The sequence below is a fragment of the Pinus tabuliformis genome, chromosome J, assembly GCF_031772625.1.
Source record: "Pinus tabuliformis cultivar Carrire ecotype Pingquan chromosome J, CPIR1, whole genome shotgun sequence".
Taxonomy (NCBI): Eukaryota; Viridiplantae; Streptophyta; class Pinopsida; order Pinales; family Pinaceae; genus Pinus; species Pinus tabuliformis.
In genome coordinates, this window is record NC_142295.1 from 1,484,292,814 (window position 1) to 1,484,308,342 (window position 15,529).

At 38.1% G+C, this 15,529-nt stretch overlaps 1 protein-coding gene across 1 annotated transcript in view; it reads left to right on the forward strand.

Moving 5' to 3' along the window:
* The window catches only part of LOC149232999 (uncharacterized), a 288,896-nt gene that overhangs the window by 85,703 nt on the left and 187,664 nt on the right, over positions 1–15,529 (forward strand). The window lies entirely within an intron of this gene.

Below are 15,529 nucleotides of genomic sequence, written 5' to 3' on the forward strand. Positions count from 1 at the left end.
TAATAGGAATTGGCATAAATTACTTTTTGCATTTGAAACTAGAAACAAAAAATACCTCTATGTGCTTCATCTCCACATGCTTTTATACATATATGATGGGTGACCTATGCAAGTCAAGGTTGCCTTGCTGGACCTCTTCACTGTCTTCTTCAGCACACTGCCTATCACGACCCTCTTTGTGGTCATCCTATTGTTGCAGTGTTGTTCAAGTTGTCCACATTCACTGCACTAAGAAAGTTAGGGTATACATGTATGATTCACCCTGACCCATTATGTTCATGTTATTGTTCTTGGGAAAGTACGTGTGCTCGATGATGATTTTTGATCCTCAACATAAGCGAGGAGGATATTATAATAAATAACCCTTAGTATTTCCTCTAGAAGAAAGGATTATGAGTGCTTTGAAGTGAGTTGAGGGATGAGTGGAGTCAATGGATTAAAGGTTGATTGGAATCAAAACATTATAGGTGTAATACAAGGAAAAAATGATATTAGGTCACAAGAGCAGTTAGGACACAAAGGGAATACAAATCTTAATAATTAAGCCCATGATTTCTTGGAATGAAATGAACCTGAGTGGGTTTGACTTGCAACAACAAATGGAAGCTAGGAATTCGAGAGGGTTTACATAACAAGATCTTGGATCCACGCGTGGTTGCAGAGTTGCAAGAATAACTCAGCTCCAATGCTTGAGGAAAATGAGAAACACTTATTTCAAATAGGAAATAGAGAGGGTGTAGGTCTACTCATGGTAGGAGAATGACATACTAGAATAGGGCACATAGATGAAATGCTTTAGAGATTCCAACTTTGATACATATTTCATTAGAATGGGATCATAAAATGGGCATGCGAGATAGAGAGGAAAGATTTCAGTTATTGGGAAATGGAAGGAGCAAGCAGTTAGGGCACACAAATGAAATTAGCTTTCTCAAGAGAATAATACTTGATAGTGGGCTTAGGATTGTTGAGAAAGGTAGAGTGGAACGCAACCAAGGTCCATCAGGATTAAACAAAGAAACAAACTTTTAGAGAAGAGAATATGACAGAAAGGTCAAATCTACAGAGAATATGGTAGATCTTGGACTTACATCCTTTCTCATATACCATTAAGCATACACATAAATAGACAATAGATAGATAAGCATGTTGATCCATATCATTCAAATGATGTACATATACCTACAATTTTATGACCCTGGTTTCAGTATCCAAGTGGCCTCTTTTGTAATTTTTGTAAATCTGTGGGCCATGATGAGCGCCATTGTTGAAGTTATGAGATAATGATGGAAAATCCTCATGACTTTTCACCTTCGCCTATGGATTTTCAACTTCCTCAAAAGTAAATAATCTAAATTTATATAATCCATAACGACTACATTTCTAACAATTTTTTACTATTAGGGGAGTCCATTTGGATAGGAGCTTGGGCTTTCTCATCCTCTTCACTACTTTCAAGGTCCAAATTTCCCAATTTGTTTAACAAAATTGTTGGGTTTGTGATCCATCTTATTGAATTGTTACTCAAACACATAAATGCAAAGGAGGATTTCTTCATGGGACTCATTCCCCTCAGCAAGCACCTTACCTATGATTGTTTTTAGTATCCATTGCGTCTCTACTATTTGCATATATTAGGTCTACGTAGTACGATTGTTTCCCATGTCAAGGATACATTGCCCCACATCATCCTCCATCTGAGTACCAAACAAGAATATTCTTTCTATGTGAGTTTTACACTTTGTTGCCTCCATTTCTTCTTATACTAAATGAGGGTTGAGTTAGTTGAATCTATGAGTTATTTCCTTAATACACATTTGGATATATGTATTTAGTGAGGCTCCTTGTTACTAAACATTGGTTTGGGAAAATTTAGACTCTTATGTCACATGATTTCCTTGAATAAAAGGGATAGAGAAAGGGAGGAGAAGAAATAAGGAAGGGAGAGAGAAAGATAGAGCTAAGAGCTAAGAAGGGGTAAGGGGAGAATTGGTGGGCGGGGGGACAAGGAAAACGGTGGTGGATAGGTCGAGAGATGAGTGAGGGAAAGGAAATTAAAATAGAAGTGGGAGACGATGGGAAATAAAATGACTTGGGATAGATAGCCCTACATTTCCCAGCTATTAAGAGGAGAGTCAAGAAGCATGAGGGCATAGCTAGGGGAGAGGCAAGCTTGAACAGGTTGAAACAATGAATCAACATGGGAGAAATGAAAATCTGGGAGGCGCCAAGAAAGAAATGAGAGCGCAGGGTAAGGAAATATCAAACCAAAAACCAAATTAAGATGCCATCAAGAGCTTAGCTTACCAAGATGATGCCTTTTCTCGAAGAAAACAAACATGAAAGGCTTCATAAACCCACTTATATGCCAACGAATTTGGTACTAAAGTAGGATTAATTTAAAATTAACCGTAACCATTTCTCATTGAATGATTATTACAAGTTTGATGCATGCCAAGGAATTTGGTACTGATGTAGGATTAATTTCAAATGACCGATAACCATTTCTCACTGAATGATTATCGCAAGTTTGATCATGGCTAGGTATTGGTGTGGAGTGAGGTGACAAAAAGAACACGTACTAATTAAATCTATGATGGACATGCCTCCCTCCATATGTGAAATATTAAATGGCTTCCAGTGATACAGGTTGGATTATTATATTTTTTTCATTTATATTGATGATTTAAGAGTTGAAAAATTAAAGAAATCAACTTGCAAATTTTCACTGACGGTCCCAATTTAGAAAGTTGGGGTGGAAAAATTTAGAAGCCATTTTGAAGCATTAAATGCCACCTTTTTTCATGAAATTATATGAACTTAGATTCCAAAATATACACATCAATACCTTTCCAACAATCCAAGAATCACATTAATTAATTCTCATATGAGAATGTTATTCCTCTCGGAAGTTGACATATCATGATTGACCACCATAACTCGAAAGGATGCCATTTTAGCCACCATTACTCATGAGAAAGAGGATAGTGGCATGTGAAATGTGAATAATTCTATAGAATATTCAAGTTGTAACTCATGTTGAAGGTTACATGGGCCAAATTTAACTCCTAGTTGGATATTATGTTGTGTTCTAATTGGGCCACTAGGAGGGAAGGGGGGGGTTTCATTCTATTTGAGTGCATTTTGTGCCATAGTAGACTAGATTAGCTAATATTTCATATATATATATATTCATAGAGAGAGAGAGAGAGCATAACTGTAACTACCTCTTCCCGCATTTGACCAATTTCACGAGCTCGACAGGGTAAACAAGAGATGAGTGTCACTATGGCCTGACCCGACTTCCTAGTTCCAGTTAAGGAAGTGGGGACTACAAACTGACCTCAAAATGACATCTTACAGGGACTACATAACACCGAGGAGTTGAAGAAACACCCCAAGTGGTCAATCCCCAAGCTGGAACCTTGTTTCACTAACCTAGACCTATAACTGCACCCTTGACGCTACATGCATGTTGTTGTGAGCCTCCAAATGTACTCACAAGATTTTCTCCATTCAGTTATGACCTCAGATCTCCAGGTCATGCCTACGATCCCAAGATCTGAGGCACTTTTCTAATCTAGTCTCTAAACCACTTCCCAAAACTTCCCATAACTTTCCAGAATCATGTTTCTCATATATTCAAACATGAAGCCAAAACATGAACTAGACTCCCAAGAACAAACTAGATATTTCGTCAAGCACATGACAAACATGTAAGCTACCGATAATGAATTCATATATGATCATAAGAGTCTGAGATTCACTTCAGGATTACCAAGAAGGCTCTATTCCCTCTCCACATAGCTGCAATAACACTTATTAATCCATATATTCATCAACCATTAGATAACTAAACAAATCATGACATGAACCATAGATCACATAAATCATGTTACCAGTAAATATCCAACATAAAAACCATGGTAACCAAAAAATGATATCTCCAACATAATCACTACAAGTATACATGAATAACAATAGAAGAATAGTTGTTATTAATATATAAAAATACTAACCAAGTCAGGGACTTCCACGTACCACCCAACCATAGAATGGGTTTAACCAAATCTATCTTTCAGCGAATCATTCTCACATGATATTCCAAGCATGAATGTGGGATCTCATGGAAAAAACCAAGACAAAAACAAACCAGGGCTTCCATAGGCCAAACCACCTCAACACTCAACCATAGTGATTCCACCTCTACAATCACATATCACTAACACCAACCAGATCAGTCTCTACCCAAGTTGTCCAAGGCTCTAGGAACTAGTAACTCAACCCAAAGTCTTCTAGTGCTCTAGAGAGTTTGTCCAACCCGACTTTAGGGACTAGTAACTCAACCCACCAAGGGCTCCAGAGCATTTTTTCCAACTTAGGATCCAAGAATAATAACTCAACCCAAGTTGTTCTAGGGATTCTAAAGCATTTGTTCCTACCCACACCCATAACGAACATGAGAAAAAATAAAAATAACAATCAAGTGGAAAAACCCACAACATCATGGTTATCCAATAAATGAAAAGGCAAGGCTAAAACCACTATCAATCTAGGCAAATCTCCATGCCAATGACAACCCATAACCATAAAATCACTTGCATATACCATGCATCCAGAAATCAGTAAGGAAATCACACATGCAACCTGTTACCTATAAAGTAATCATGTCACAGTTGTTGATCTAGTTGTAATTTTAAACATAATGATACTTCTACCATACTTCGAGATAGATATATGATGGAATATAATTCTAAATTTTTTATTTAATTCGAAATTGATTTATATTATTGAATTTTTTAATTTAATCTTATTAGTAAATTTTATATATTGCTTAAAAATATTATTACATAATTAACAATTTTAATGAATTGATATAAAAATTCTAAATTCTAAATTAATAATTAAATTTTTGACAAATTCCCATATTGTTTTGGGATAATTATATAACATGATTAGGGGGTTATAGAGTAGATATTGACACAGTGTTCTATTAAAGGAACTTTGTGACTTTGTGATATAGAGGTCACCGCTTCCAAACCATATGGGAAAAAATCCAACCATGTTAAGAGTTGGTGTGGTCTACGCTAGATGTGATCCCTAGGATGCCCATAGGTCTCAACTACTCAAACTATAAGTTAGACCTACAAGTCATCTTAAGACTCACACACACACACACACACACACATATATATAAACAAGATTATCCACAATTAAAAAATTAAGATTATCCACGATAAAAATAAAATTTGATTAATTCAAAAAACAATAACCATTTTCACGAGCTCCATTAAGTTTGAGAATAATTTAATGAACTGATTTTTTTAATTATTATTTTTTTTAAATAATTATAATTTATAAAGAATATGTGGAGTTGATATAATAATATAAGAAACATATTTAAGAAAAATTCATTATTATATTTGTATTTTTATATAAATTATGATTTAAAAGAGACAATGTTAGTATTTTGTATGAGTTTTTGGAATGTGGGAATGTTGGGAACTTGGGTATTGCTGTGCGGAATGGTTAGAGGTTTCCATAAAATTTACAGGAAGCTAATCGGCGGCCATAATATTATATAATAAAAAATTAAAAAAAATCAATTATATAATAATCAAAATTAATATTGAATCAAAATATTCAAAAATTAAAATCAATTTAAATATATAAATAATAAATATATAACCTCTCTTCTATATAAACATATTCTTTTATATATATAGTCAAGTTCATTATCAGTTCTGTGACATGTTTCTCTAGTTATTTTTAAGAGAAAAACAATTCTAATCTTTAAGAATTAACTCTCACATACAATATGCACACACAATCTTTTGCAATATTTTGTGATATATACATAAACAACAAAATAAATACTCATGAGCATGCCACATGCTTCCTTAACCCATCAAGAGATTGCTCCAGTTTTTCAATTAAGGATATTAGTGTTAAGGATGTCTTTGGTCTTTGTTCTTGTGAAGGTTTCAACATAGGCTCATGTTTTTTAGGCAGTTCAACATATTTCTCTTCAGGGTTGTATTCCCCAACCCAAGGAACCAGGAAACAATAGAAATCCAAAAAAATAGTCTTCAAAACTCCTGGAACTTACCTGAACTCCCGTTGCAGTTCTGGCTGAAAAAGTAACATTCTCATACAGCACCAAATTTCCATTGGAACAAGTTTCCCATCTCTCAAGAGCAGTGCTATGTAACATAGCAATATTAATAATATTGTTATGTTAAATTACATAATCATTTCTTAATATGAGTACCAATTTAATTTATGGTATATAGTCCTTTTTAATCTAATTAAAAAAAAAACATTATCCACAATGCCAAATTAAAAATGGATTTTTTATTTTTTTAAATAATTTTGTAAATTAAAAATAATTTTTATTTTATGAAGCCCAAAATTATTTAATTTCAAAGACAAATACCATTTTCCCAGCTCCATAGATTTAAGAACAGTTTAACGAGGGAAAAATATTGGTTATTCACGATACCAAATCAAAAATGCTTTATGGTTTTTTTATTTGCTCCAGAGATTTGAAAATAGTTTAACAAGAAAAAAATATTGGTTATCCACAACACCCAATAAAAAATGTTTTATGGTTTTTTATTTTTATTTTGCCAAATAAACCATTTTACTTTCCAGGAAAAACACCATTTCCCAAGCTCCATTAGATTCAAGAATAGTTTAATGAATTTTTATTTTTATTTTTATTTTTAATTATAATTTAATTAAAAAAATTATAATTTTCAATGGTTGTAATAATATAATTTAAATATTTAAAAAAAAAAACATTAGTGACATTATTATGTTTTAATATGATTTAAAAGAAAACAATATTAGTGACATTCAATTGAATTACATAATCTTAATATTACATTACTAGTTTAATTTATGGTTGGTGAATATTGATAAGTTTCAGTAATAAATTCAGCTCAACATTTATTTAATTTGTTTTAGAAGATCATTTTAACCATTTAAAGTTTGATAAATAGTATAATAATTATGTGAGTATGAAAAGAAAAATATATCTTTAGAAATATTAAGTAATGAAATCTAAAATATATTTATGAATATCACATATTTAAGTTAAAAAAAATAATAATTTTCCAAAATTTTAAAAAAAGAAATAAGATCCACATAATGTATAATTTTTCGGCGAAGAGTGTCCCATTAATAGGAAATGGGTTGATGTCTGTAAGTGCATTCTTATCCATGGTCTATGTGGATGCCAAATGATCCACGATACACATGATAGATTCGAGATCTGAATTTTCTCATAGAGTTGGATGCGTCCACTCTATTTTGAATTTGGTCATCGTCTGGTAGAGTTGGGCGCGCATCTCACTCGGTGGGAAATATCAAATCTCGGATCTATCATGCATATGGTAGATCATTTGGCATCCACATAAGCCATGGGTAAGAATGCACCTATAGAGACATCAACCCATTACTAGTTAATCAGAAACTGTTCATTTGGCATCCACATACGCCATGGATAAGAATGCACCTACAGAGACATCAACCCATTTCCAGTGAATCAGAAACTGTTCCCAAGAAAAATTATGTACATTGGTTGACCTCCAAAGCCAATGTCTGAGTCCTTCTCCCAAAACTATACTTAGAGGCTATTAATATATCTATAGCCTTGGAAATATTGGAGGTCAATTTGGGCAAACTTGTCAGATAGAAATAGGGGTAGGTAGTCATGGTTCTCATCGGCTTGGGCTCCCTGCCTGTTTGTTTGAGGCTAAGGTCACCCAGCCCAAACTGAGAGGGAGCGAACATCTCTGACATGATGGATGGAATCAGGCAGGATGACAAACCGACCGAGGGTGAGGAGCATGGGCTCACATAGATAAGATCAGGAAAGTAGCCTAATGCTTCCTTATCTCTCGTTGCCTCCTAAGCCAAGTGGCCGCACACTGGTGCCTAAAGAAACTGGGGCTACACAACCTCCTGAACATTGGCTTGAAGCTACTCTCACTGGCTACCCGAACCAAGCTTATCACGTGAACCATGGCTTGTTATCGTACTCATGGGGAATAAATAGATAGGGTTCAGACCTCGTGCTGTTGTTGGGCTGGTAATCCGTCGAGCTAGAAGGTGGCCTTAAATGAAAGAATTGATTAATAACTTTTTTACTTGCCTAGCGAAGACGCCCCAATTCCCATCAACTTACGAGCAGCTCTAACAAAACTGACTGCCTAAACTCACAACTGCCTCCTACCTTTCTAAGCCTATACCAATGTTGCCTCCTATCTGCTGAGCCTACAGCGTCTCGCCCCTATCTATATGGCAGACCTCTAGCCGGCAAGTAAGGCGCTCTAGCTCAAAGCAGATGATGCCATCCTGCAAAACAGAGGTAAATATCCATAAAAAGCCATGTGAATGAAGAAGAAAAGAAACTTGAAGTCGATGGCGGCCCTCTCCCTCTCCCTTATGGTCGAGCAACTAAAGTTTCAATTTACTTATTGGGTGGGGGGGCTAATGGTCGAGCCCCTCACCCATCGGAATGAGTGAGTGACTCCGTCGATGGCGGCCTTGACAGTCGAGTGTGCTTTCCTTGATGCTTATTGGGTGGTGGGCATCGGAATGAGTGAGTGACTCCGTCGATGGCAGCCTTGATAGTCGAGTGTGCTTACGCACCCTCACCATCGGAATAGTGAGTGACTCTGTCCCTCCGGTCCTCTCCTTAACAGTCGAGCCTGCCTCCGCATCCTCTCCCTCTCCTCTCGATGGCGGCGCTCTCCCTTATGGTTGAGCCCCTATCGGTCCTTATGGTTGAGCGGCCTAACGACACCTTTTGGTCGAGCACCTCTCCTTATTAGTCGAGCGTGCGTAAGGTTCAATTTACTTATTGGGTGGGGGGGCATTGGTCGAGCATGCTCCGCATCCTCTCCTCTCCCTCTCCTCTCCTTAACAGTCGAGCACCTCTCCTTATTAGTCGAGCGTGCTTACGCACCCTAAAGGTTCAATTTACTTATTTGGTGGGGGGGCGTTGGTCGAGCCTGCTTACGCATCCTTAACAGTCGAGCACCTCTCCTTATTAGTCGAGCGTGCTTACACACCCTCACCATCGGAATGGTGAGTGACTCCGTCCCTAAAGTTCCTCTCCTTAACAGTCGAGCTTGCTTACGCATCCTCTCCCTCTCCTTAACAGTCGAGCACCTAAAGGTCCTCTCCTTAACAGTCGAGCCTGCTTACGCATCCTTATGGTTGAGCACCTCTCCTTATTAGTCGAGCGTGCTTATGCACCCTAAAGGTTCAATTTACTTATTGGGTGGGGGGGCGTTGGTCGAGCCTGCTTCTGCATCCTCTCCTCTCCCTTATGGTCGAGCACCTCTCCTTATTAGTCGAGCGTGCTTACGCACCCTAAAGGTTCAATTTACTTATTGGGTGGCGGGGCGTTGGTCGAGCCTGCTTACGCATCCTTAACAGTTGAGCCTGCTTACGCATCCTTAACAGTCGAGCCTGCTTACGCATCCTTAACAGTCGAGCCCCTAACGGACCTTATGGTCGAGCCCCTCCGGACCTTATGGTCGAGCAACTAAAGTTCCTCTTGGGTTTACTTATTAGGTGGGGGGGCTTATGGTTGAGTAACTAAAGTTTCAATTTACTTATTGGGTGGCCCCTCTCAAATAAGTAAAAAAAAGGGCGATGGCAGCCTTTTAGTCGAGCGTTCGTTACCTCACCCTGCCAGACCTCTCCTTATCAGTCGAGCCTCGTTGCCGGTCCTCTCCTTAACATTCGAGCTTGCTTACGCATCCTTATCAGTCGAGCCCCATTGCCGGTCCTCTCCTTAACAGTCGAGCCTGCTTACGCATCCTTATCAGTCGAGCCCCTCCGATCCTCTCCTTAGATTGAGAGCCTACTTACGCATCCTGAAAATGGAAAAATAGGACCTTTAGGTGCTCGACCATAAGGGAGAGGAGAGAAAGATGTGAAAATGACAACCTCAAATTCGAAATGAGACTCCTGGCATCGGCTAGTACTCCTGGCTAGGACTACCAGCTACCGGCTATGTAGCAGCAATGACAACAGGCTATGATGACTGGCTATTGGCAATGATAACTGGCAATACCTCCTGCTGGCTATGATCAACTGGCTATAAGCGGCAATGACAACTGGCTCTCGGCAATGACCTAAAGGCGATGACCTCCTGACAACGACAACTGGCTATCAGCTATGAAACCTGGCACTGACTAGAGCTTCTTTCTAGAACAATGACCTTCTTGCAATGACAAGAGTTCTAGCTGCAATGACTGAGAAGAGTTCTAGCACTGACTGGCTATGGAGACTGTTGCTTATGGGGGCTATGTCTGTCGAATTATCAAAATGTGAAATTCATGTATGTAAAGGCATTGTAATTCCTTCCATCTATTCCAAGTAGGAACATTCCTGTGTTCCGTAGCGGTAAGTGAGACCGTGTGTTTGATAGTGGTAGAGGTTCTAGGTCGAGGTTTCGTAGAGATCGAGGATCGAGGGTAGAGAACATGGGGGGCTTAGATTAGACCTCGCATTGGGACGTGAGATTATACCTCCTCTATGGGGAGTTATATAAATGAAAGTAGAAAGAAAGCTAAGCATCGATGCATCAACACTTGGATCGACCGCTAATGATGCTTAGCTGGTCTTTTCGGATGATCAGCCACACTGGGACTGAGACACAGCTCAGACTCCCTCGGGAGGCAGCAGTGGGGAATATCAATGTGCGGACTAGAATCGGGAGAGGATAAGCCAAAGTTGAGTGGTGTATCAATCGGATTCTCTCTCTCTCTCTGGTCATGGGGCCCGGCGAGTTGGTTGGACCCAGCAGCCAGGTAGGCGTGCGTAGCGTGGCGTGGCGGCTCTGATGAGGAGGTGGTGTGGTGGGCTTGGCTAAAGGCTAAAGGTGAGAGGCTTCTGGCGAATGGCTAAAAAAGGCTGAATATTTCATTTCCTGGAATGACTCTAGGTTCAAAAAAAAGATCTATACTGGAATGAAATCGCTCGACCCCCGGGAGAGGAATGACCCAGTGTCAAAGGTATCAAAATCTTTCTAGGTGGTGTCCCTAATAGCTGGAATGCTCATATGGCTGGACTAAAATAAGAAAGGTGTAAATGGTTCCTCCATGGTATCAGATAAGGGCAGTATCTCTAAGCTCTCCCACTTGAAGGGTGGGTGTCCTCCCCTTCCCTGGTCTCCATGGTGGGAATGCTTCCTGGCTCTGGGCAGCCACATCTCTCTGACTGAAATAGGAAATGACTCTAGGTGGATCAATTCAATAAATAGTAAATGACCTAACCTTAAGGCAGCAATTCAACTAGAATGACCGGGAGCTGTAAATAATACTATGACCTCGAGCTGTCTATGCAGGATGGACAATGACCAGCTGTAAAAGATCAAAAGGCAAATACTATCTTTCTGTGTCTGATGGGCTAGTCCTCCTGGCTAGGACTCTACTCTCGTATCTAGCTCCCGGCTATGTCTCATCAATTGGAAAAGGCAATTCCTAGCAGCTCTCAGCAATTCAAAAAATGAATGAGGACAGTCTATTGGCAATGAAAAAAGTCAATTCCTAGCTGTACAGACTAACTATAGCTTCCATGACTGACCGGAGCTAAAAGCAGCACTGTACTCTATCAAAAGAAATGCACGGACCAGAGCGAGGTTATTGGACCTATTTAAGCTAAAATGATTTAAGGTCAATTCGAGCATATCCAATCATTCTAGCACTGAAGGTAGGATCTAGGCAATGAGTCTGGATCCGATCCCGGTAGGTAAGGTGATAAGCCAAGCGGATTAGCCGAGTGGCGTAGCAAAGCAGATAAGCCAAGCGGAGCAGCCCAAGGATCAAATCCCGGTTATCACTTCTAACAGCTGGGGCGGCTCGGTCCAGAGCATGCCCGTGCCGCTGTGCAGTAAGGGAGCTACCAGGGGTTAAATTTGACTCCCGTCGCATTTTTACACGTAAAATACTTTTTATTTTAAAATCTTCACGTCATTTGTAACTTGTCAGTAATATTAAAAAACGTCCATATGACGCGCATATTAAAAATTGAAAAGTTTTAAATATATATATATATATATATATAACTCCCGAGTTGAAGAATCGATATACCGTGGTTAAAATTTAAACGTGAACGTTGAGACTCGAGACTCGGAGAGTGAATCATCGTGAATCGTGATTCATTAATATCATTAATATCTTCTTTAATGATCCTTACAACTATCAAGAAGAAGTCATAAATGTCAACTTCCAACTTTCAAGGGGTAAATGGCATAGCAATTAATCCCGTTAGTGACTTCCCAGTGACCCACTGCCCAATTATGTTACGAACTTATGGTGATTCGCTTGCAAGTTGAAACTTCCAACTCCAAGTGCCAAATTCCAATCAACTGTAAATTATTGGTGAATGTGAATTCCTGTGAGGAGTAGGGGCATAGGCCAAACACTGCAAAGTTTGGAACTTCGAATGCTACAAAACCTAGAACTCATCCGACCAAGTAACGAGTAAGTGATAGCCATAGACAAATTTTCACACTACTTATATTTGGGAGGGATGCTCTACTCCTCTATTCGTTTTTCTATTTTCTATGCATGCTCGCTGGATATCTCTCTCAGGCAGTAGTGTTTTGTTTTTTTACTTTTTAATAAATTGGATCTTTCTTTATCTTGATTGGCTTTGCGTATTTTGATTGTGGTTTTATTATTCTGTGATGGGTGTGTTATGCTTGTCGCAACTTTGATAGAGAAAGAAACCCTAGAGCTTGGCCATCTAAAAAATAAATGAATACCTGGATAACAATTTCTTCCTATCATCTTTACACTCATGCCTTGTGATGGGTGTGTTATGTTTGTGGCAACATTGATAGAGAAAGAAACCCTAGAGCTTGGCCCTCTAAAAAATAAATGAATGCTTGGATAACAATTTCTTCCTATCATATTTACACTCATGCCTAGCTTTAAGAACTTGCGGCTCAGATTGATGAAAGTGGGTCGCATGTGATGATTAGCTAGTAGTTATATTTTACAACATTTTGAATGAATGAACTCATATTTCTCGTGGAATTATTCTAAATGGAGATAGGTGGAGATTGGTATCAATGTATGATATCATAATATTTTTCTGATTTTCAAATTATATTCCATTCATTTTTAACTTTTGATGTATAGTAATTAAGAGGGGTAGGCACTTTTTTGGAAATGTCCGTGTTGAATTTTCAAGTAACAAGTTTCTATCAAGACCGTGACACATTTACAAAACACCAGTCCTGCAACCCAATATCAGTTTGAGGATTTACTTTTTCATTGAACTTTTTAAGCCAAACTGTCTTCCACACCAAGTAAGAACAAACATGTCGGAGAAATATGTTCAGTATAATACATTTTACGGACAAAAGTGCATGGCTCTCATCTTGCCATGTCATCATAATCCACTCTGCCACAAATGGCTATCATGGAGAATTCACATTCTGCATTGTCTAACTATTACAGTTTTTGGAATTTTTGGTGGAATTATGGCAAAATAATTTTTGGTCAATTTTTTTATTTGTTGTTTAAAATGCATTTTTGATTTTATAAATAGATTTATTATTTTGAAAGTTATTGGGACACTTCCAATGGAAACTCATGGTGAATTTCAAATCTAAAACTTCGACTGTTTCTGTAATTCTAATGCTCGTTTCAAATGCAAAATGTTGAAGCACATGGAAATTTTTTGGCTATATATTACTAGCAAATCACCTTGTGATAGTCAATTTGTCAAATTCCATTTCTCAATAAGAAAAGTTCACAACTCAAGTAACTTGTGATTCTAACCCAAAATGTTGAAGTTCTTGGAAATTTTTTAGCTATATTTTATTGGCAAATCACCCTGTGACAAACAATTTGTCAAATTCCATCTCTTAATGAGAAAAGTTCACAACTCACGTTAACTTGTCATTCCAACCCATCGCTACCAAATTTTGGGCAAATTCACACCAGAAAATATGCAAAAAAACCTAAATTCCAAGTAAATTCACACCAAAAAATATGCCCAAGAAACCCAAATTCCTAGTAAATTCACACAACAAAAAAATATGCCCAAAAAAACCAAACATATAATAGGTAGAATACTGCTTGAGATTTTGTCCTGTCTCAACGCCATAATTGTTGAAGCATGAAATTCTTCCACAAGTATTGTTTGCTGCGATGCACGTGTTGAACCTGACGTGGGCGATTTCCAGCGAAAAATCAATAATGGCTGACAGGAGTTGCTAGGTAATTTTGGGCGAGTCAATGGCCTGCAAATCTCTGTCTGGGATAAAGAAAATCTCCTGCTCAGACAAACAAATTCTCAAGATTGTGTACATTTGGTGCTATTTTGTCCAGCAGCTAGGGGCTACCTATTCAAACACATTGGGAATTGTGTTTTTCTTTTCACTTTTATATAATCTTCTTGTTATTCCAACTGAATCAAGAAAGATTCATAGCACTCTTCAGGAATGGACTTCGGATTTGTTTTACCAAATTAAAATACAGCCACGCGAAAACTAAACCAACACACAATCACAGCCTCGGAAGTTTGGAACGCTCTTTCATGCCATTTTCTTCAGAGTTGATTATTCTCATCATGGACTATGGCCATATGCTTTTGTTTGGGTTGGTGATGGGTTTGTCCTCCCTTCGTTTCTTTGAGCTTTGTGTTGAATTCTCCGTTCTTGTTTTGAATTATGTAGCTTCAGATAAATCAGCAACTTTATTTTCCATTATAAATTGTACGAACAATTTAAATAAATCCAATTGTTCATTCTAATTTCAAATTCAAATTTATGAAATGTTTTGAATTTTGTAGCTAACATTATTTGCCATAAATTATCTCAAAAATTATTGCAGAAAGGCTGAAGCCTACTCTGGCCTCCTTCATCTCAAAGAATCAACATGCATTCTTAAAGGGCCGAAACATTTTGGATGTTGTTGCTATGACCCAGGAAAGTTTGTTTTCTATGATCTCTAACAAGATGGATGCGGCTATTCTCAAAATTGATCTGCAAAAGGCCTACGATTGCTTAGATTGGGGTTTTCTAAGAGTCATGCTGGCAAAAATTGGTTTAAAATCTCAATCCATCGACTGGATAATGTCTTGTGTAGAGAATGTCCGATATTCGGTCATCATAAATGGATTGCCCTCCTCTTTCTTTTCAGCGGAAAGGGGACTTCGACAAGGTTGTCCCCTCTCCCCTCTGTTATTTATCTTGGTGATGAATTCCCTCAGCCTACAGATTAATAAGGCAGTAGAAGAAAAGAGATGTAGGCCTGTCAAAATATGCAAGGACATTTCTTTTTCACACAATCTGTTCGTCGATGATATTCTCATTCTTGCAATGCTCTGTAGGGCTTCCTGGATCTGCATCAAAGAAATTCTTGACAGATTCCAGAAAGCCTCTGGTTTAGTCATAAACAAGGCAAAATCTACTCTGTTTCATAATGATTCAAACTCAGAAATGATCTTATGGATTGCTGAGTTACTGGGCATTGCTCCGAGTTCGATCAGG